We start from the raw sequence: 22,896 nt of genomic DNA, 5'->3' as shown, positions 1-22,896 counted from the left end.
GTCTTTTGATCTTAGGAGTCTGGATGCCCAGAGATCACAATGTCGCTCTCGAGTCCCTGAGTTGTAAGAGTGTACAATGACTCATCTGTTTTGTCCGTGAAAAATCTGGATCCCTCGAACGGTAAGACCTCCACGGTTGACTGTACCAGCTTTGGGAATTCAGATAGATGGAGCCAGGAGGCTCGTCTCATAACAATTGTGGTTGCTATGGATCTCATAGCTGAATCTGCTGAACCAAGGGCAGCTTGTAATGCTGCTCTGGTTATGAGTTGACCTTCTGTGATGAGCAATTTGTATTTTTCTTGTTTGTCATCTGGAATAAAGGCAGTAAATTCAGAGTGACTCACATAGTTATTGTGGTCATACTTTGCCAATGAGGCCTCGTGGTTGGCAATTCTCAATTGTAAGGTTGCAGTATAATGTGCTTTGTGGCCGAAATGGTCAAGGCGTTTCCAGTCTTTGTCATATGGAGTATTTCTGTAGTATTGTTGCCTACCCTGTTCATTGACGGCATCCGTCACCAATTAATTTGGTGTGGGATTCAACAAAAGAAAAGCAAAGGCCTTTGTAGGCACGTAGTATTTATCATCAGACCTCTTACAGGTAGGTGGAATCATTGCAGGGGTTTGCCAGAGCAACTCCACAGGATCCATAATTGCATCATTCATGGGAAGGGCAATTTTAGATTAGGTCAGTGGGTGCAGTATGTCAAATAACTTGTGTCTCAATTCCTGGACCTCTTCCAGGGAGATGTCCAGTGAAGTGGCAACTCTCTTCTAGAGGTCTTGAAACTGTTTAAAATCATCACCTGTGGTGGGAGTTAAGGGCATAATAGTGTCGTCCGGTGAGGATGAGGAGAAGTGGACTTCAGGTGGACTGTCTTGATCAGAGAATTCCTCCTCCTCCTCTTGAGCCCCCTGGGTGCCAGGTGGGCCTTTTGGTGTCAGTAAAGGTGCTTGATGTGTGTCAGCTGTGGGAAGGCCAACATGTATGCCCTGTTTTTGTTGGTATGTAGCCCATGGGTTCCAAAAAGGCCATTGTAGTTGGAAGGGCATAGTGAGCATCCAGGGTTGCCCAAACCAGGGTTGGTTCGGAACTGTTGTTGGGTAGCCCGTGCACGGAAGGGCGTGCATGGTAGGAGCAGCCACAGGGAAGAAATGTGATAGAAAGCACTCAGCATCTTCATTTCCCTCTCCATCCTCACTGGAGAATTGTGGGGCAGACAGAGGTGGAGAACTGGGTTGGCTAAGTGCTCCGGGTACCGAAGTACCATCGGTACTGACGAAACAGAGAGGTCTTTGTGGTAGAGGAATGGGTGCAACGTGCTTGGTATCAGGACCATTGGCATGGAAGGAAATGGTACCACATGTTGGAAACTGCTTGTCGGCACTGGTGTATGACTGGAGTGTGCGATCGCCGCATTAGGTGGCAGCATTAGCATCGGAGTTATTGAGGTGCTAGGTACCGATTGCTTGTTAGCATCCACTGGTACCGCGGCAAGGGGTTTCATATTCCCTTGCTGCTTGTGACTGAGTTTGGCTGCTTGGGAGCTTTTGGTTTCTTGGTACCAACAGTGCCGGAGGGGTCCGTTGTGTTGGCCGTTGACATGGCCAGTGCGGTTGGTACCAGGAGTGTTAGCTTGTGAGCAGAGCGCCTTTTCTTGGTCAACCCCTAAGTTGGGGACATGGTACCCCATTTTTTTGCCACCTTCTTGGTGGGTTGATCAGGAGCCCATGCTGTGGAGGAAAGGCCCTTATCAGAGGCTGCCGATGGCAATTTCTGGCTGGGTGGGGTGTATACTCAGGCTTAGAGGCTGGGTGGAGTGACGTTTCAGTTGGAGATCTCCTGCCTTTCCAGTGCGAGCTTTCAGATTGTGGCAGTGTGAACACTTCTGCGGTATATGTGTCTCACCGAGACACGGGATACACTGAGAGTGTCCGTCTGAAAGAGGTATAGAAAGCCTGCAGGTAGTGCAGCATTTGAACCTTGAGGAGCCAGGCATGCCCCTCAGGGAGCATACTCTCCCCATAAAAAAACAAAGGGGGAAGGTACGATAACCGCATTGCTGCGGTAGAAACGGAAATCTACAGCCCTATGAGGAAAAATTAAAATAACTTTTTTTTTTAAAGAAAAAAATGGCAATAAAATAGGAAGGCTAATTATTCTAACTGAAAACTAAAAACTAAGGGAAAGCTAAGCTATTCCTAAGCTGCAGGGCGCTGCTAAGCGCTCCAACTCAAGCCAAAGGCAGTAGAGAAGGAACTGGAGGGTGGGGGGTTTGGTGGCACAGAGCCAGTTAACCGCCTGAAGCGGCACGAGACAGGGACCGTGCATGTGTGACCCGAACGGGCACTGCTTCCTTCAATCTCCGGCTATGGGCGCAGGGGCGAACCAACATCTAAAGTGGAGCACCCACAGGGACATCACTCGAAGAACCTATGTTATCTGGGATACATGCATTCACAGTGATTTATCTTCCATGTTTTCTTTTCTTTTCTTTTTTTTTTTTTAATACAAATTGGATCCATTGCAAAGGAAAAAATGTTCTTCAGAAATATTGTCACTGGAAGAGTTAAGTTAGCAAGGGAAAGGCTAAAATCGGTAAGCCTTCCTTCAGTTTGGTGCTAAAATTTTAAGAAGATGATCTAAGAAGCCCAGAAGACAAGCTCCTTCCATCATTTTAGTGGTTATACGTTTATATTAACTGACCTCTGAGTGGATGTGACAGCCCTGGAAAGGGACAAGCATGGAAGAATTCCACTGATGGATATGCACACTCTAGATGTGTTGGTTTGCAGTGACTCTGTGTGTATGTAAATTTAAAAAAAACAAAATCAATCATATGTAAATTTTAAAAGTGTCTCTCTTTCAAAAATGCCCAGTTTTTCATTTCCTCCAAACCACTTTGTAATATAAATACATGATTCCTGGGGGCTACTTATAATTGAATTATAGGGTGTCATTCACATTATGGCTAGTGAAAATCTCTTAGCTTCCCTTCACCATCCTCTAACCACCAGTTAGAATACTCATAAGGCACCCTGTAATTCAATTATAATTATCCTCCGAGAAACATATAATTATGTATAAAGAGACCAAAGCCATTATGTAGCCTCCATTCATTTTTTGTTATGAAAGGATTTGTCTAAAGTCTGGTGTTAAACAATAGGTCTGAAATAATCTGTACCTGATGATTTTCCCAGATATAACACCATATCATGTCATTTGTCAATGTTAGTCTGTTTCAAAGTACTAGGCTCAAATTTAACTTATGACTAGGCTTGAAAGGATTTGGTTTTTATTAGTAAATGTTGATTTTACCGTACACACACAAACAGATAAAAATAATATTTCCATTGACAATCAAAATTTTTACAGATAGGCAAAAAAAGAAAGATGCTGCTTGAAACTTAATTTCAGGGTATTTACTTACTATATTTGACATATGATGTTGACAATTTCTCTTTTAACTGTTATAAAGCTTTAACTTTTTGAGTATCAGCATGTATTGTCACTGAATAATTACTATCTGACCACCAGATTGTCTGCTCCTGCAATTTCCTGACAATATACTCTTGGAAAGAGTCTTTCCTCGACCCAAAATTTGCAGTCCGGTTAACCATGTACATTTGGAGCAAGTACCACCATGGTGAAATCATATAATTCTGTTTATACCCTAAGACACTGTGGAGGATTGGCTCATAGTTTCTCAGATCCTACTTAAGATTGATCCTAGCAGTACAACTTGGGCAGAGAATTCCAATCAGAAACTGTCCATTGTGGGGGGGAGAAGAACCCTCTGTGTGGTTAACCTCATTCTTATTTATTTTTCCCAAGATTGTCTATGCTGTGAAGCTGCTGATTTTTTTTCAAACCCAACTCATATCCTGCTTCAGTAAATTCAAGATAAACCATCAGATTAATTTGAATGAATTCTGATAATTTAAATAACATTTAAAATCGATATCACCTACTTGTATCTCTGATATGAGTTACTCCCTAGTCTCCTTATTGGTTAAGAGTACAGTGTTTCAGACATGACTAGGTGATTACTCATGTCACGTGCTGATTTTGTAATGGTGGTCACTGTATATCTAATAGAGGGTGAAAAAAAATCACTAACTGACACACACTATTTCATGTATCATTACCAGTCAGTTAAAAAAAGGAAGGGTTTTCAAAATGATCCTGACACGGTCTAGACAGGTACCCTCAAAGAGTCTCATTTTTCATCTCTCTCTGCCTTTTTGACACTAATCTAGGTCACTAGAGCAGCTTCAGACTCCAAATGAAGTCAGTTTTACATGAAAAATTCTTGTAGGCTGCGCAGGCCTAGGAATCAAGTCACACATGACATCACTACTACTTTAAGATGACATTTCCAGGGTTATGAATGGTGTTATAATTAGCTTTATTTTATGAATACAACTGCATCATTACAGGTTTCAGAGTAGCAGCCGTGTTAGTCTGTATTCGCAAAAAGACAAGGAGTACTTGTGGCACCTTAGAGCTTAAAGCTTATGCTCAAATAAATTTGTTAGTCTCTAAGGTGCCACAAGTACTCCTTTTCTAACTGCATCACTGTTAATTTTCAGTATACAACCCCGTCATAACTTTCTTAACCACTAAGGCAATGAAGTGTACTATGGCATCTACTTTATGTAAACATAAAAATAAATATTGCATGTTATGTTTGGGACACAAACTCATTAGAAAGGGAGATGAGGAGGGCTTAAGTTGTGCCAACACCAAAATTTTGAATCTGCAGGTCCGAATTTTATACTGAGCTACATCTGGTGCACCCCACAGAAGTCAGTAGCACAGATTTTGATTCATAATGCCTCAACATTGCTACAATGGTGCGTCTATTACATTTTTATTTGTACTAATATGCACAACCTATATGGACACTGTCAATATTTTATGCATCACTTATACTGGATAATTAAAGTTTATGTAAAGAGAATGGAGGAGCATTTCATAACGCTTCGTTTTGAGATCACTAAAATTATACATATATATGTATAAAATATGAATTAACACAAATCATACAATAATTTTGCACAATTACTTAAAACTGTGTATCTTCTTTCTACACAGAAATAGCATGTTATTCTCCACATTAACAATTATCTGGTTTAACTAAACATACAAATTTTGGTCAAGTTCCTTTACTCTTCTGCCTCCTGTGTGCAATCATCCATCACCAAAATTAGGAGAAAAATAATTATCATTCAGAGTTAAAAAATCAATTGATAATGCTTTTTTGGCTAGTAGTTTTTGTTTTCTTTATTGACAAGGTATCCCATGTGTTTATTTTATTTTGCCACTATCTTAAAATCAATCTGTTGATGCCTTGGAGGACAATATGACACAGTCTCTTTTACTTGTGTCAATAGTGTAGCAACTGCAACCTATTGTAATTTGTCAGTAATTTATCAGGATATATCTTGAGTGCCAAGATTCAAATATCCATATTATGTGATCAAACTAATAATAGCTCATCTGTTTAGCTCTAAAAGCAGTAAGTCATAATCACTAAATTGTTCGGTCAAGATAAAAGTGAAATCTGGGAAGATACGGGGAGAAAAATAAAAGCATGATTTTGATATCATATGGCCTGTCTGACATGGCTCCACAGCTCCTACATATTATGTCCCCAGGTTATAGAGGGTTGTTGTTTTTAGTTTTGTTGGCCAGCTGCCTGGAGCCCCACTGCTAAGGGCAATGGATTGATCCCTTGATATAGCCTGAAAGTACTCTAGGCTATGAGAGTGAGCCAACTTGGACAGAAGGAAAAGCCTAGTGGAAGGTGGGGGAGGAGGGGTGTGTGGAAGGGGTAAAGGCATGTAAAGACGTAACTTACTGGAAAGAAAATATCACATCCAAATTCGTTTGTAATAAAAGAGCAAGATTACATTGGAGAGCCTAAAGAGGAAAACTGCTAAATCTTTGTGACACTGATCCTCAGAACACAGCAGAACAATACATTTTAATTTTGTGCTGAATTTTAATGAACTGATAAGACCTTATTAAACATTAAGTGAAGTTACAAAGGAAAATATCACAGTTCTTCAGTTGCAAATCCTTCAGATCTGTGATTTTAAAAGGAAATAGGATACACTAATAAACATATGCTTGGGGAACAGATGGAAAAGTATTCTGAAAGTGAATGGATAAATATCTAAAAAAATGAACATTACTTTCTATGCCGTTAATCTCTAATTTTAATGAGCTCAAAATATTTCAGGTTTTATTTTACATAATTAAATGACAATTTCAGAAGCAATAAACTTTCACATTCTGTATTACTTGTGTGAAGAGATTTCCTTTGTTTTCTTTGCAGTAGTAATTAAAATGGCTAAGGAACATAAGCTATTTCTTTAAAAAAAAATCCTCCTCATTTATAAGTTTCCCGAAAGTCCTTGACAACTCTTTGAAACTATTTTGGAAAACTGGATAAATATACCAGTTTTTCAAAGTGCATAACATGGATTTTTGGCAAAGTATGCTAATAGTTCCAAAGGATCTGCTATAGTCTATTGTGTAAAGGCCTACTTAGTGAATCTTTAGTTCAGCAATCATTGTCCCAAAACAATACAATTCAGAGCCCCTGTGTAATATGCACATAACTAAATTAAAACAGATTGTCATAACAGATTACAAGGAATCTTTACATAGCAGACCTTAAAAGCTCCCACTTAGATTGTCAGGACTGAATTAGAGACAATAAAATTGATGTTAAAGAATCCTGGATTGTAACTGGAGATTCATATACTAATCCTAGCTGAACAGTAATAAATAAATAAGCCATGCTACTAGGGGGTAATATTCTTCTACAAGTGCTGTCTTTCAAGTAAGATATGAAATATAAGATCTTATCTTGCAAACTCACCCTCCTCCCCCATCAATACATCATCATCTTTCTTAATGGTAACCATTTCTTGGATCTACTACCTAGAGAGAGAAAAATATACATAAATTACAAAGTACAAATCCCATGACAACAACACTGATGGTCCTTACTGGGGCTAGATTTTGCCTTTATTTCTTAATTTGACTTTGCAAGAAGTCCTACTTATTTTCTGAATCAATTTGAATAAGGATATCAGCTTCTGGTCCTTTATGATCTATTCATTAATCACATACATCAGAAGACATTACAAAACAGAAATTATCCAGTAATGCTATCACCACATAAAAAGTTTTATTCAGATAAGTAGAAAATCCTGGGCATGGCTGGATACAGTTCAGCATAACTAAAAGGTGTTTTTATTATGCTGACAGTATAAACATCAGATGAACTTCTGATTAGTAGGTTACTATAGAGACCTGTTCAAAGACTAGACTTCAAATAAACATATAACATAAAGGATACCTGAAAAAGTAGATCAATTGCTTTTATTAAACACACACTAGTATTCTCTCATAGATTCACTTGTTTTTGACAATTAATGATACAAGAAAATGCCGCTTTCTGATAAAAAGAAAATATGAGACAAACGTAGTAAGTTGAACTAAATTTAATAAACAGTTGAACTTGAACTTTCTACAATGCTACAGTATAAAAGAAATCTTACTGCATGTATGTTTACTGCTTGACCAAGATAAGGAAAGTGTTTTTTCAAGATATAGCTCTGAAGACATCAACCTTCAAAATCCTACACAGTTCTCTGAAAACAAGTAGTTAATGTTTATCACATTTTACTTACATAGATGATTTTGTTTTTTCCTACAAATATATCCTTTATGTGGCTTGCTGGGTAGAACAAACTCCTACATAGCACTCTATCTGTAGACCTCAAAAGCATGTCACAAAGATAAGATCCTAATTTTACAGACTGAGAAACTGAGACACAGAGTTTATGTGATTTGCTCAGGATCACCCAGCAGATCAGGAACTTAGCCAAGAATAGAACAACAGTAGTCTAGTACCATATTCACCAACACACGCATCATTTATGCAGAACTCCCTTTGACAGAGTATAAGGTGATTGTAAAATGTATTCCTCTTCTGATGAATATTGACTTTTTGTTGAAAAAAATCAAGAAAAAATATTTCAAGCAAAATTCATTCAGAAATTCTGTGATGGTGTTTCATGGGAGTAGTTCAGTCCCTCATGCTCTCATTCTGCGCTAAAAGCCAGGTCACTGATTGGACCATATCTGCCATTATGAATGACAGTCTCCCTCTTGGTGAAAGGAGGCAGGACAGCCCTGGAGGGGGAGTTCCATAGCCATGTTGCATCATGGGAGATGAAGTCCAGCTGGGGACTCTAGACCATAGAGAAGAATGGGACATGAGACACTGCAGCGGTATATCTGACTTGAAAATTTTCTATTTTTTCATCAAAAGTGAAAACCTGATAAAGGCCAACATTTTCTATGAAAAGCAGACATTCTGAGAAAATATTTTTCAAAACCCCAAATTTATGTCAAAAATGGTTTTGACTGAAAATTTTCAACCAGCCATAGTCAACTGCATCAAACTTGGCAAAATAGGTGTGCTAATTCCAAAGATGGTTGTGAATCCTATCTCATTCAATAGGAAGAAAAATCATATACCCAGGCTAAAATTCTGCTACTAATCACACCTGTACACCTCCCAGTAAAGTCACTAGAATACAGGAGTTGCCACATGGAATCAGTCCAGTATATCATGTCTGACAGTGGCCATCATCAGATCTCTCAGAAGAAAGTGCAAAACCCCACCATTAGGCAGATGTGAGTTAATCTGTCCCTGGAGAAGTCTCACTCTAATAACTAGATTGTGTAATACTTGAAGCATTATATTTTGTCCCTTCTAAAATGCTGCATTTTCAACTATGTACTATAACTCCCCTAGATACCGTTATCCACATAAATGTCCAATCCATCATTTAATGTTAGTAAGTTCCTGGCTTCAATGACATCCTGTGGCAATGAGTTCCACAACCTAATTATGTGATGTGAAAAGTGGCATTTCTTTTTAATCAGTTTTTAATTTGCTACTTTTCAATTTCTTAGTCAGGGACAGTTGTCAGGGTGCAAATGAGAATTTGTTCCCCAGAACTTAGAGACAGAACACAAACAAACAAACTACCACTCTGTGCTGTCCTACTTATAAATATAAATCTTGTTGCTTTTCTGTGGTTTTGGCGGAGAAAGGACCTTGGGAATAGAGTCACATATTGAAGACTAGAAAGCTAATACCTGGCTTTTGCTTGAGTTCTGTGCATTATTAAATGGTCTGCTTGCCAAGTAAACCAATATCCAGGGTTTGCCTCCTTCAGATTAACCCCTAGGAGTCAGACCATCTTTGAATCCTCTGACCCCCCCCAACCCTTCACAAAGAGGAATGAGGGTACATACCAAGGGTTTTTCACTCTTTGAAGGCATAATGTTGTCTCCTTCTTCCTCCAGGCTAACAGGAGACACCATTTATATTCTGGGGCTTTTACGCATATTGACCTTTAAATATCGGTCCTTACTCATTAACCTGAATCCAGGCCCCCAAACACCACAAAGAAGGCAAAAAAAAAAAACACAACCAAATCCCTGCCCACGCCCCACCCCTCAAAAAAACCCCACAACAACACTGGACAACTTGCCAGTCTTGCCCAGAAAAAAAAATTCCTTCCTGATCCTCCAAACTGACAAATTAGTCAGATCCACAGCATCTTGAATACACAGTTTAAACTATACTTCTATTACAGGACTGGAAGGGAACAGCAGCAGGACGGCTGCTGCATGCCCATGAGAGCGTTATAGACAGTAAAAGGGGGTGGATCACAAGAGCCAATCAGCTGTCCCTTCCCCCCACAGTATAGCCAATGGGCTACAGGGAGATATGGATTTGTTCTCCTTCAATTATTATAACACAAACCAAAACACTGGAAGAAAACAAGGCGCTGAAGCCAGAGATACTGGGCCAAACTACAACTTTGATCACATTTTTAAAAGATAATATACTCTTTGCCTCAAAGAAAATATCTGTCAAGTTTAAAGTCCCAAGTGAAACTTGAAAGTAAACATTATAAAAACACTTAAAAAAAAAGATTTACAATGAAAATGCTGAGACACTAACCTGTAACATGACACCTGAAACACTACAATATACCTTAGACACTTATTGATACGGTCACATTCCTGTAAGAAGCTGAGCAATTTCTGCATCCTCAACTCCTACCGACTTCAAATAACATGACTAATGCATTATATATGTTGATATAAAAATACCAATAAAAGGTGTTCTGCATCATTTGTGTCATTACTGGAAAAAAATTATAAAATATAAAATTGATTACTGGAAAAAAACATTGTCTTATTCAGTCTCCCTCATCCCCCTATTGAATTATTCATCCAGATAGGCACAAAAACTGTATTTATTTTAATATTACAAATAACTTGTAATTTTCATTTTTGTCTGTGCACAAAAATAAAGTCTTTCATTCTCATTCTGCTCCAATTTTTAACAGCTGCATGTACTAATTAGGGATGTGTAAGTAATAAAACACATGCTACTTAATGTATGCCTACCAGCAGGGGCACACACACAAAAAACCCAGCTAATTTCCAGTGGATGTTTTGTACCTTAATATAATGCCCCTAGCAGAACTGAATAACCCTCCATCACCAATTTCATGGGTATCATCAGTTTCCTCTGAAAAGGTGTTGGAAGGTATTAGTGTAATTGTGAAGACATTTATAAAAAGGTACCACATTATCACAGGGTGGGGTATTTAAAGAAAATAAGCAGCATCCACCATCATCCATTTGGAGAAAGAACCCCTGCAAAGATCAGAACAAATCATTTCTGCACATCACCCTGCACTTCTTAATCAGTCTCTTCGATGATCTATGCTCCATGGTCTTTTTTCAAACAAGAGAAGAACATTAAGCAGAGGATTTCTGAATTCAGAAGGGTAAGTCAGGGAGACTGGAGAAATAGAGAGAGATAGAGATATAGAAGGATGTTTCTTTGTGGAAGTTCATACAACCCCAATAATTTCTACTGCTTCTTCCATTAGCAGATGTATCAGAAGTAGTTTTGAGTGCTTACATGAAAGCAAACCTTAGGAGAGCAGTTTAGTCTGAGAACAAGACAAAATAGCCTCAAATCGCTGATACCTGGAATTGTCTATCATGCATTCAGATTCCCCAATCTGCTCATGTGCAAGTATTTACAGAGAACCAGAGAGTGGTTGCTTATTTAAATAAAGAGGGTATTAGATCAACCCGGATAATTAAATTACCAATACACACAAAGCAATCCACATTCCAGGGATGGAAAACAGAGAGGGTAGATATACTTTCAAGAACTGTGAATACCTGAACAACAAAAACTTGATAAAATTATTCCATACACTAAAATGAGAGTAGGATGTCCAAGATGCAGACACTGTTGTCTACATCACATTAGTATCAGATGCTAGCAAAAACAGTTACATACAAACTATTTATTTATGTTGCATCTCCTCAAAAGTATACTAACTGGTTTACAAACATGTAAGGTCCCTACATAATGAGCTTACATCTAAAATAGACTGATTTCTATTGATTCCATTTGAGAGGAAGATGATCAAATGTTGGGACACTAGCCTGAAACCTGGGTTCAACACCCTCTCCACCACAATCTTCCTGTGTGACACTGAGCAAGAGACTTAGGGTTTCTTATACACATTTTTGTGCGTGCTGCTTAACCTATATCAGTTTGAATCTTATATAGTTAAAATAGTGCAACCTTCCAGTATCAAATAAATTTAGGGGAACAACCTTTACCAGTATGAGGCACCTATATACCATTACAACTGTGACCACATTAGGGGCTTTACCAATTTAGCTATTTTGGTTGCTTAAATAAATAAAACAGACTTAAAGAGAAATATTTCAATAGTACAAATACCGTATATAGATCAGGCTTTAGCGCCTCTCTGCCTTAGTTACCGATCCCTAAAATGGGGCTAAAAGTAATTCCCTACCTCACAGTGCTATTATAAGAATAAACGTACTAAAGACTGAGATACTCAGATACTATACAGTAATATAACTACCTAAGATAAATACTCTTCTCCCCTTCCTAGCCATGTATTTCTTAGATTATTAATTCTATACATAATACCCTATAATTTACCTGTGGCTGTCTCCATTATGCCTGGGTCCAGGGAAGGGACCTGGCAGACTCCTCTCTCCTGCCACCTGCAGCAGTTTCTGGACATGCTGATCACTCTTCCTCCCAAATCAGCAGAAAACTTGGGAGAAGACTGCTCGGGGTTCTGTGCCACACTGATATGGTGCTGCCCCAGTGCATGGAGTCTGAACAGGAGCAATAAGTCATTTTTCAGCAGCTGGTACACATTATTACCTATTTGTATTAAAGCAACACCCAACTGAGAAAAGACCCCCACCAAGCTAGAAGATGAACATAAACACAGCAAGGGACAGTCCCTGACCAAAATACCTTGTGATTCAAATAGAAAAAACAGACAAAGGGGAGGGGAAAGTGCCATTATTCCCATTTCAGAGATGGAGAATTGAAGTGTAGAAAACAACAACTGACATGCCCAAGGCCTTTAGTAAGAATTGATTGAATAATTTATTATACTTATATATCTATAGTTTCTGGCAACAGGACTTCTCTCCAGAAATCTAACTATGAGAGAGAAAGAAAGAGCTCTATCAACTCCAAATATCTTAATTGGATGTTAGTTTCCACACAGACTAGTGTGATTTAAAAATCAATGAAGCTAGAAAGTAAAGGGAAGAGGGGAAGAACATGATAGAATTAATTTCAGAATGACTCATCTTAGCTCTTTCATTGCTATGGCAATGCCCATCTGTTTAAAACTACTAAGAAAAGCAGTGATTCATTATTCTTTATTATGAGAAACTGAATTGCTAATCCAAGATGAATATCAAAATAAATCTGTTTTCCCTTAGCTCACTTCAGATAAGTGACATTTGAGCACTACTGTCCTCATTCACTTACCCTGCCTCTCTTTTCTGAAACTTACGTGGCCCAGCATATAAGCATCCGCCAATGGTTTGCTCAGGTAGGAAAAAGAAATATAGTGTGTCCATCCAGTTGTTTTGTTTTGGGGTCTAAAATTCCTCCCCATCTATCTCTTGCCATTGGTTCCTTCCATATCTTTAGCAACTGTTTAACATGACTTCTATTTACCTCACCTTCCCAAACAGATTGTGTACTGAACTCATCATCTTGTTCTTTATTAGATGAATGATTCTTAATTCTCTGCCTCCATTTTCTACTCTGCATCAGTGACAGCGCTTAGAAACAAAGAGACCAAAGTCACACTCAATACTGTTTTTCCATTCTGATTTTCAGAGGAGTTTCACATGGTATATATTCCTGGGGCAAGAAAAAAAACAATATAATTTGAAGTGATACATATGGCTTAAATACTATAGAATAGCTAAATGCACATTCCAATACAGTATTTGGCTTCATATACACAACATTTTTTTCCCTCCACACTTATAAAGAGGCAGACTAAAAATCATTTCGTCCACGGAATAACTGAAAACTGTAACATCAGGTGCTGATTGGCTAAGGGCCCTGGTAACAGGCGTAACAGGCTATACCGCCTTTCAACACTACTCCACTGGCTCAAATGCAGCTGAATTCAGTACTGAGAGGAAATGCAGAGCAGTGGAAATGACACTGTGTAGGATTTAGGAGACCTCACTTCCGTTCCCAGCTCTGCCCCTGACCAGCTGTGTGGCCTTCAGAAAGTCACTGTTCTGACTGAACAGCTTTGCCCACATCAAGAGCTACCATAATAGTTGCCACCCTTGGAGGCTCATCCCTAACGACAGTCTCTTCAATTCAGAATATAAATATTCTGGATCTGCAGGAAGGAAAGCTTGCAGTGCCACTGCTCATGTTATATTTGTTCTGAGCCAAGTGGAGGTAGTAAAGGGAATTTAGTCAATGACCAGCTTTGAAGGCTGACTTTGGTGATCTGTTCCTAGTTCAGTAAAATGATACCACAAACTCCTTTGCAATACAATTTGCCAATGGAAAGATATCAGATAAGTATTTTAGTCACTAATTACTTGAGCTGGATTAGAACAAACAAACTAAGGCTCCAAGTATTATATCAAATCAACAATGATTCACCCAATCCCTCATGATATAATACAGTAGATTTAAAATAATTCTGTGGCTCTGAACAATTTCCTTGGGCCAGATTCTGATCGGAGTTATACTGATGTAAATCTGGACTAACTATTGACTTAGTGGCGTTATTCCAGATATAAAATGATGTACTTTCAAATGTGGAAACACCATACACACACACACACACACATATTCTGTAATAGGCTTTAGTCTTATTTTGATTTGCAGGAAGTAGGTGCATAACACTGAGATGAGTTTATGCCCTGTAATGTGTCATTATTCAGTATGTAGCAAACCCTGCTTTATTACTGTCCACATCCACAGAACTGTATGACTACATTAACACTGGCATGGCTTTAGTGAATGAGAGGCGGGTGTAGAAGTTTAACATCCTGAATAGAGGTGCTTTACCTTCTACATCCCATGTTGTTGTGCTCTGTCAGGGCTCCATGCACTCTACAAACATTCGGGGCAAGAGGTTGTAGATGAGACTGTTCTACTAATCTCAAAGGCCAAAAGAGTTAAAGGTGTTATAAACTCACTGCCCAACATTAAAACAGCGACACAAACGTTTCTGGGAGGTTCCACAGAGGCCCTGGTTTACTCGTTTTTTTCAGAAACACTCAAAAGCATTAATTCTGAAGTTGCAAGTTTATTGACCAAACAAAAGAAAGAACGAGAAATCAAAACAAGCATTTATATGGAAACAAAAATTAAGTAATTATGCAAAACATGCAAATCAAACTTAATGAAAAACTATTAAAGTCTGTCTCCTTTTGTAGGCAAAACATCAGTCTCTTATGTTCATCAAATAACCTCTCTTTGATGAAGAGGAAAGGGTTAATTTTGCTCTCAGTTGTGATGTGTGAAGGGTATTTGCTTCCCCTATTTTTGAAAACAGACACACAAGTGGAGAAGAAACTGAACAGAAATTATGGGGGAAAATACTGCTGTGGTTGATGTTTTGGAACACTGGATGGTTGGTCAGTTACAAATGGATACTTGGCTGGCAAGTTGACCATGACACTTGTTGCTTGGATCCTGGTTCAAGGGATGTAGTATGGTTGGGTCCTTTCTCTTTATACAGAGCAGGGTTGTGGCCATCTCATCTCACTGTACTGATGCAGTGCATTTGATGAAAAGCCAAGAGATGGAGCAATAGGACAGGACTAAATAATGGGGCAAAAAGTAACAAGAGGAAAGGGAGACAGAACAGGATCTTACCTAATTGCCTACAACACAGAAGCATGTATCTCCACTGATGGGCTGAGGACAGGACATCATGACATGATTTTCAGGACTCACAGGTGAAAAATAAAGTTCCTTAAACAAGAGCAAGGCCTGATGGCCTTCCTCTCAGGAAGAAAATCCTATAGTCTGGTCTGCTCCCTCTGTCTTGTGGTTGAAGAAGATGAGATGGGACAAGATGAGAGCTTGATTTTTCAAAGTCTCTTTTTAAGAACTCCAATAAGGGGAAAAGAGAGGGTGACATAGTTCATCCCCTCGTTATTTTGTCCACCAGTTAGGCTTACAAACCAATACACCAATTTTGGTTCATTAACTTCCAGTTCAACATTTTCTGTTTTTATCAAGCATAATTGACATAGTTCTTCTACCACATCAGTAGGCCATTTTTGTTTAGACTAATTTAGTCTGTTTTTCCTTTCACCTGTTTATAACATTCATTATTAAAAAACAACTTGACCTCTTTACCAACATTCATTAATATAGGTTATTGTCATAAATTATGAACTTTCACATACTTTTTACAGTTGAGCTCACTATTAGGGCAAACTTTTAGGCCCAATTATTGCAACAAATTGAGTGAGATGAAGGTAGAACAAAGAGGTGGATACAGCAGCAATTTCTTTCCATGACAAAGGAGGTGAGAGAGCTATTACAGGCCAGAGGCTGCAGTAATGGCTACAGTGAAGTCCCACAACTAGGGCACGGTGGCACCCTGTGGAAGTCCTCACTCTAGCCTATTAAGTATATGCACTGGGATTAAGTTTCAGTCTTACAAGGCTGATTTCCTGAGACTAATAGCTCTTGGGGAAAAGTATTGTACTGAATTTTTTCTGCGTGCGTGTTGTGTATTGTTTCTCATTTCATACAAATAGCTCTAAGGTGCTCTAAGGTACTCTAGAATGGACACAGTTGTTAAATGCTTAAACTTCTTTACTGATAACTTGCATCTTAAGCAAGATTTCAGAAATCAATCTGGTACCAAAATTTGAAAAACACTACCAGCACAACTTGAAATGCTTGCTAAGAATTGTTATCTATAGACCTTGGTTTTACAGTCCATTCACAGGCAAAACCACTAAACTCAACAGAAGTTTTGTCTGAGTAAAAACTGCAGAATCAGGATCTTAATGTATTCTGTGTTAAAAACACAGTAAAATAATTTCTAAACAGACATTTGAAAATAAATTGAAAAGAACTTAAGAAATTTTCATTTCATTATTGGGACTGAAGTTTGGACAAATTTTTTTTTTCCCCTTTTAAACACAACATTGGACACCGCTTCCCGCTCAACACACACACACACACAATGAATGAATCAATGCATTATTGTTAGGATAATTTTGTTAAAATAGCAAATCTAAAAGCTGCTTTTGGTCGTTTCACCTCCCACATCCAATGAAATCTATTATTTAAAAAGACAACACATTAACTAGCGTATGTAGTTTATTTTTAAAATGACTCCTCCAGATAACATTTTGCAATACAAATATAGAACACTACAGACTAAATATAAAAATCTACTCAAAACAGTTGCACTGGGTGCTAACTGCTTAGTTACAAAAGCAAATACAACTCAATGTTAGGTTTTTCACACAAAAAAGCAAACAAAAAGTCCACAGTCATAGAAGACTTCAGTTTTGGAGACTGATAAGCCATTACATTTATCAAAAGAACTCCCTATTTTAATTTTAAAAAAAGGAAGTAAAATCTAATAAAAAATATTGGAAAGACTTCCTGTTGAGAACTAAATAATATGTCTGAAGTGCTTTGAGATCTTTGAATGAAAAGACACAATGTAGGATTTGCAAAACCACATAGCATTGGCTTAATTCACTTTGCTAAATCAGTAGGAGTTTTACCACTGACTTCAGTGGGAACAGATTTAGACCAATGTTTAAGCATTTTTGAAAAAAAATAAATCACAGACTACAAGAGCTTAGCGCTATTAATAAACCAGTGACATATAGGAAAATCACTCCTACAACTTCCTACAATGCAGGAATTGCAGGGGGAAAAGATTGTAGTTTACTTGTTTTGTAACTCCTAGCAGATATTTTTAGGACATCTAAATGAGCTTTGGAGTGGGCCATTCAAGTATTTTTCCTTACTTGTGACACTGAAAATTGACAATGTGTCTTCTCTGAAGAGAAGGTCACAATTACAAAATAGTGTGTATACTGAGTTCACACTATAATTGAGGTCGAATACCCATTCGTTTAAAACTGAAAATGGAAATTGTTCAAGCACTTAAGATTAAGAACATTTTCTCCTATTTTTGTATATTAACAATTACCTGAACATGGGATACACCAGGTAGCCAAATATAATCAATAGTTTAAATGTCATCACCATCTTGACCATATTATGGATCTCTCTTCATCAGTAATAGTTTAAACTATCAGTTAGTCTATATATAAATCCAGTGGAACAAAGAAATAATGCAAGTCATCATGCACAGCTTGCATGTCATACAGAACTAAACATGAATTTACTCTTTTCTTGAGAAGGACTAATGCAGAATTACTATACTGCTATGCTCAAATATCTACATGTATCATCAGGAGCCTGTCATATATTACTATATTCAGACAATTATCTTTGATACTTGGTAACAATGTATTGTTATTAGACATTTAAATGGTAAAGTTGAGCTAAAGAAGTTAACGTATGCTTAGTATTCAGTGATTAACAGCAACTGCTAGTTAGGGGCTGTGGTTATTGCAACACCATTTTAATTAAATTTATTGTTAAGGTTGTATGTCAAAATGAAAGCTATACTTTTTATTTAAAAAAAGAAACCAATTATCTTATCTAGCAACTTGAACATGATGAACGGCTACTCTGCTTTTACGTAAAGAAAATAATGAACTATCGTTTGCAAAACAAACAAAAAACCCACCAAAAACCCATAGCCATTAACAATATTCAAGGAATAATCAAAATACATCCAGACACTATATTGGGTATATGATTGGAAAGCAGCGAAAACCCTGAAAAACTGATATTTCAGGGTCTTAGTGTCCTTCCACTGTATGGCAGCTGCCATATTTTTTGTACTGAATCCTGCCCCTAAAAAGATTTTTTTAAACAATAAAAAGATTGATACAGCCCCTTTAATAAATCACATTTATCACAGAACAGGGCTTGTAATGTGTTGCTGCAACAAAAGAACTGAAACGTTATCAGATCACAGGCAGCTCCACTTCTGCTGCATATCTCCACTATGCCTCAAGAGACCAAGTGTCCAAAGAAAGCAGCTGTCATAGGCGCTGAATGCTATCAGATCTGCCTCTTCTTTTTAGGATGCAGTATGTGCATCTGCAAAACTGGAGGTGACAACGCTGCCTTATCATCTCAGAACTTTTAAAAGGTTAATGAATTCTGGCAGAAAATAATACCAATGTTATAAAAAAAACTAAATTCTGATTCCAGTCACACCAGGAAAAACAAATTATACTGCTAGGAATGGTTAAAAACTTGAATGATAAAAGTACTACTAACTTTAAAAATTACAGTTAATACATTTGCTAGAACAGTATACTGCAGAATAGTATCTATGATAACTAATGAAAGATTAAGAACACTGAATTCAAAATATATTCTACCTCATTTCCTCTATCCACCATTGTGTAATTATTTAGAGAGAGAAAAGAAGCATTTGTTACCATTGGAACATGATGAAATTTGTTTTCAAGCTCAAGTTAATCTGCCAATTACCCTTTTTCCTCCCTTTTCCTTGAGAACATATTGCCATATTCTGGTTTATTGTGTAAGCGTTTCCTTGCACTATGGCAAAAATGAATCACAAGCTTGAATTCTCAAACATTTACAAATGTAGCTAAGAGTTCTTTTCAGATACCACATCAGTTATTTCCATGATGAATAGACATTAGCAAGACTGAAGAAGGAAGATCAGACTGCACAGACTAAGGAGTGTAAATCCTGTGTCAACTGCTATTTAGTATATCAAAGATAAGACACGACTTTAATAGTTTGCACTGTAACTCTCATCACTGGATAAAAAAGAACTTGTGCACTCAATACCCCAAACTCCCCATACCCTTTAGGTATCCTACCCCAAACTGAAATGTATTAAAATGATTCCTTTACTGGCTTTATTTCACATGGTGAATCTGACTAGCTGAGAATAATAAAAACTGGGGTATCATATGATGTAATGTAGCCCCATCACAAGTGGGTTCTGTAATGTCATGCTTAATAAGTGATTTTAAAAAATTGAAACAAGCTAAATATCTGGCTTAAATCCACACAAGGAAGGAAATTCACTGTTAAGAATCAAGGCACTATTAGCTACTCAAAATAGGACTGTCTCCTTAACATTTCCTGACTGACAGTGTCTCATTGGCTTTAAAGAAACAAACAGTGTACTAAATTTTGCTCAGCAAAGCAGCCTGACAGTTTAAGAGGAAACACGAACAGTTCAACATAGTTGTTCCTAATATTCTTGATGGTGTTGCATGAGTGTAAGCATGAGGTTACAAAGAGCTGTTTTCAGTCCCTGAGTCCTAGGCCTGTTCCATATCAGTCCATCTTCAGTACAGTTTAGTGCAGCCTGTGCATGCTCAGCACACCTGAAATTCCAGCTTGAAAACTGAGTACCCCAAAAGTGAGGCACCCATAATCACTAGCCACTTGGGAAAGTACAGATTGTAACTAAAAAAAAATCTAACAGAGAGGTTACATTTTTACTTGACTATGCACTTTCTAGTGTCAATTCAGGTCAGAGCAGCAATACTGAAATACACGAGGTGAATCTACTCCCATACTGTTTCTGACTTGACTGAAATCTATGACTAATTACATCACACCCAGTGCCTGAAAGCCTCCTGTCAATCTCACCCACCCACTCATTCCACAGGAGAAGAGAAGAGAGACCAGATAACAGCAATGCCTGTAATCTATCATGTTTTACACTCAGTTTTTATTAAGAATATTTTCTATTTTGTGCTTTTAGGGCACATTTGTAAATTCTCTATGACCTCATCAGCAGCCTTACAAAAACACTGAAAAGACAGTGTTATGTCAGCAAATTATGGGCCAAGACTTACACAAAATTGTCAGGAACATGACAATTATTAAATGCTACAGGAAGTTACTCCATACAAGAGAATTTCTTTTATAATGTGATTTACAAATACAGTACAGACACAAAGGTTGGAGGAAGGGGAGGATACAAAGAACTTTCACTTTCCTTTTGTGCCTGGACAGGGGCAAGGCACAATTGTTGTCCTCCCTGTGCTTTCCTCAAACACAGCAGGAACCTGTTTACCCCCTCCCCTGCCCCCCCTTAAGAGTCAGCAATTCAGTATGGTGCAGCAGGCACACCTCTTAGAGATGCCAATCACATTCACATTTGCCTGTACCTTAATGGCACCATCTAGTCCTCAGTAAATTCAGAGGCTGAATCATACTTCCTAACAGAGTCACACACTCAAAACTGCAAATATTCGGTTTAATTTTTGGAAATCAGAAGATAATCTTTTCTTACGTATATAATGCCATATTTTTAATCCTAAATTTGTATAGCTTTAGTTCTAAAAATGAATTGGTGGTTAAAAAAAAAACACCTCTCTTCTCAAGTTTCAAGTTGAGACTGGACAACAGAGGATGGATCACTCTATGACTGCCTGTTTTGTTCATTTCCTCTGAAGCACCTAGCAAAGGCCACTGTTGGAAAACAAGCTAGGTGGACCATTGTTCTGACACCCTATGGCTCTTCTTATTTTCTTATGTTTTCTTGACTCACATATTGCATGGTGTTTCCGTAAGTTAATTTTTTTCCCTATTGCACATTCATCATGCAGGCTGGGCACATTTATAGTTCTATTTTGCTTCCACAGTGACACAGAGATCTTATTCTTAATGTTACCTTTGTGTTTCATCAGCTCTGTTGGTTCCCATGCTTGCAAGTGTTTGAATTTCTCCTTGGCTTGGTGGTGTGATTTATCACAATTTTTAAGAAGTCCCATCTTCACTGTAAGTATAATGGAGATATTCAGGCTTTCATCAAAGGGCAAGCTGGGTAACCCAACAGCAATGAACTCAAAGAAGATTGTTTACCTGAGCTCACTTGAAGGCAGAATAGTTTGCCTAACTCTGCCAGGTACCAAACAGTTTATTAACAGAATTAACAAGGTCAACCTGACTATTATTTCTTCATGTAAAGTTAAAGTTAGAACTTGACCAATTTTAGCTACTGTTTAATATATTAGGAGACAGTAAATCCTTTGAATTAATGAAAAACACTAATCAGTTAGTATGTAAATCTTACATGTCTGTTAAAACACTGAATTTGCAGCTGAAACAGATATGTGGTGATATTAAGAAGACTACCTTGAACAGCAACCTTAAACTCTGTGCTACAACACTTGGAAGTTTGCCGATCATGAGATAATTCTAAATGTTACTCTCATACGCTGGGCAAAATCTTTACATTTAGCAAATTTGGTTTAAGAATCTGCATGATATGATGGCTTAACTCAAGATTACTAAATATTGCTTTGGGCCAGATGTTCCATTCCAGCTCTGCTGGTAGATAAGAACGATAAGAACAGGTGTTACTGGAGCAGGAGCTAAGAAAAACAGGGAGAGGGGAAGAAGAGTAGCATATCTGCAGTCTTCTCCCACTAGTCTCGCAGCTCTTAAAGCCCTTTCAAGCAAAATCCTGAAGGTCTGAATTCTGTGGGTGGGTGGGGGGAGAATGCTAAGAATTTAAGGAGCTAATGCTGGGGAGCCATCTTAACTACATGGAAGTTAATATTGCTTCAACCAGCATTGATTCCCTCTGTGAACATTCACTCTCTTTCAGAGAGAGGGATTGCAGAGCTGCACTGTGCTAGGCACTGTACAAACCTCTAACAAAGAGATTGTTTCTGCATGAGAGAGCTTACAGTCTAAGCATGAGATAAGAGATAACAAGAGATACAAACAGATGGAGGAACAAAAGGAAACGATGAGACAATACTGGTCAGCATGATAATTAGCAGACATGGCCCACCAGCTGCCTAATAATGGTCAGGTTTTCATAGGTATTTTGACGGAGGAGAGCTTTAAAGGAGGTGCATTAGAGGTTGTTTACAGAGGGTATGTCTACACTACAATTAAAAACCCATGGCTGACCCAAGCCAGTTGATTCAGGATAAGGGCCTTGGGCTAAGGGACTGCAGCCAGACCCAAAACGTCTACACCGCAATTAAACAGCTCCTTAGACCGAGCTTTGGAAGCCCAAGTCAGCTGGCACAGACCAGCCGTAAGTGTCTAACTGCAATGTAGCTATATCCAGAGTTTCTCTTCTATATACGTGAGATGACATGAGAGAAAGCCCTAACGTGCTTGTCCAAAAGTTTAATACATGGGTGACGAATACTAGCATCAGTGATGGAGCAGATTTGGGAGTCATATAAATAGATGTGGATAAGGAGAATAAGAGATAAGGCAAAGATAGGCATGAAGGACCTTAAAAGAGAAGACAAGCTGTTGGTGTTTGATGAGGTTGAGAAGGGGGAAAT

At 38.0% G+C, this 22,896-nt stretch overlaps 1 protein-coding gene across 9 annotated transcripts in view; it reads right to left on the bottom strand.

Annotated features, from left to right (window-relative positions):
- TENM1 (teneurin transmembrane protein 1) overlaps positions 1-22,896 on the bottom strand; it is a 1,396,333-nt gene that overhangs the window by 435,421 nt on the left and 938,016 nt on the right. The window contains exon 3 of one of the 9 annotated variants that reach the window (XM_074962521.1): positions 6,896-6,957. The exons of the other annotated variants lie outside the window; for them this stretch is intronic. The gene's annotated coding sequence lies outside the window, so the exon portion shown is untranslated. The remainder of the gene's footprint in view (positions 1-6,895; positions 6,958-22,896) is intronic. 9 annotated transcript variants of the gene reach the window in all.

This window comes from Natator depressus, chromosome 9, assembly GCF_965152275.1.
Source record: "Natator depressus isolate rNatDep1 chromosome 9, rNatDep2.hap1, whole genome shotgun sequence".
NCBI classification, from domain to species: Eukaryota; Metazoa; Chordata; order Testudines; family Cheloniidae; genus Natator; species Natator depressus.
This window is presented reverse-complemented; position numbering and strand designations above follow the sequence as displayed.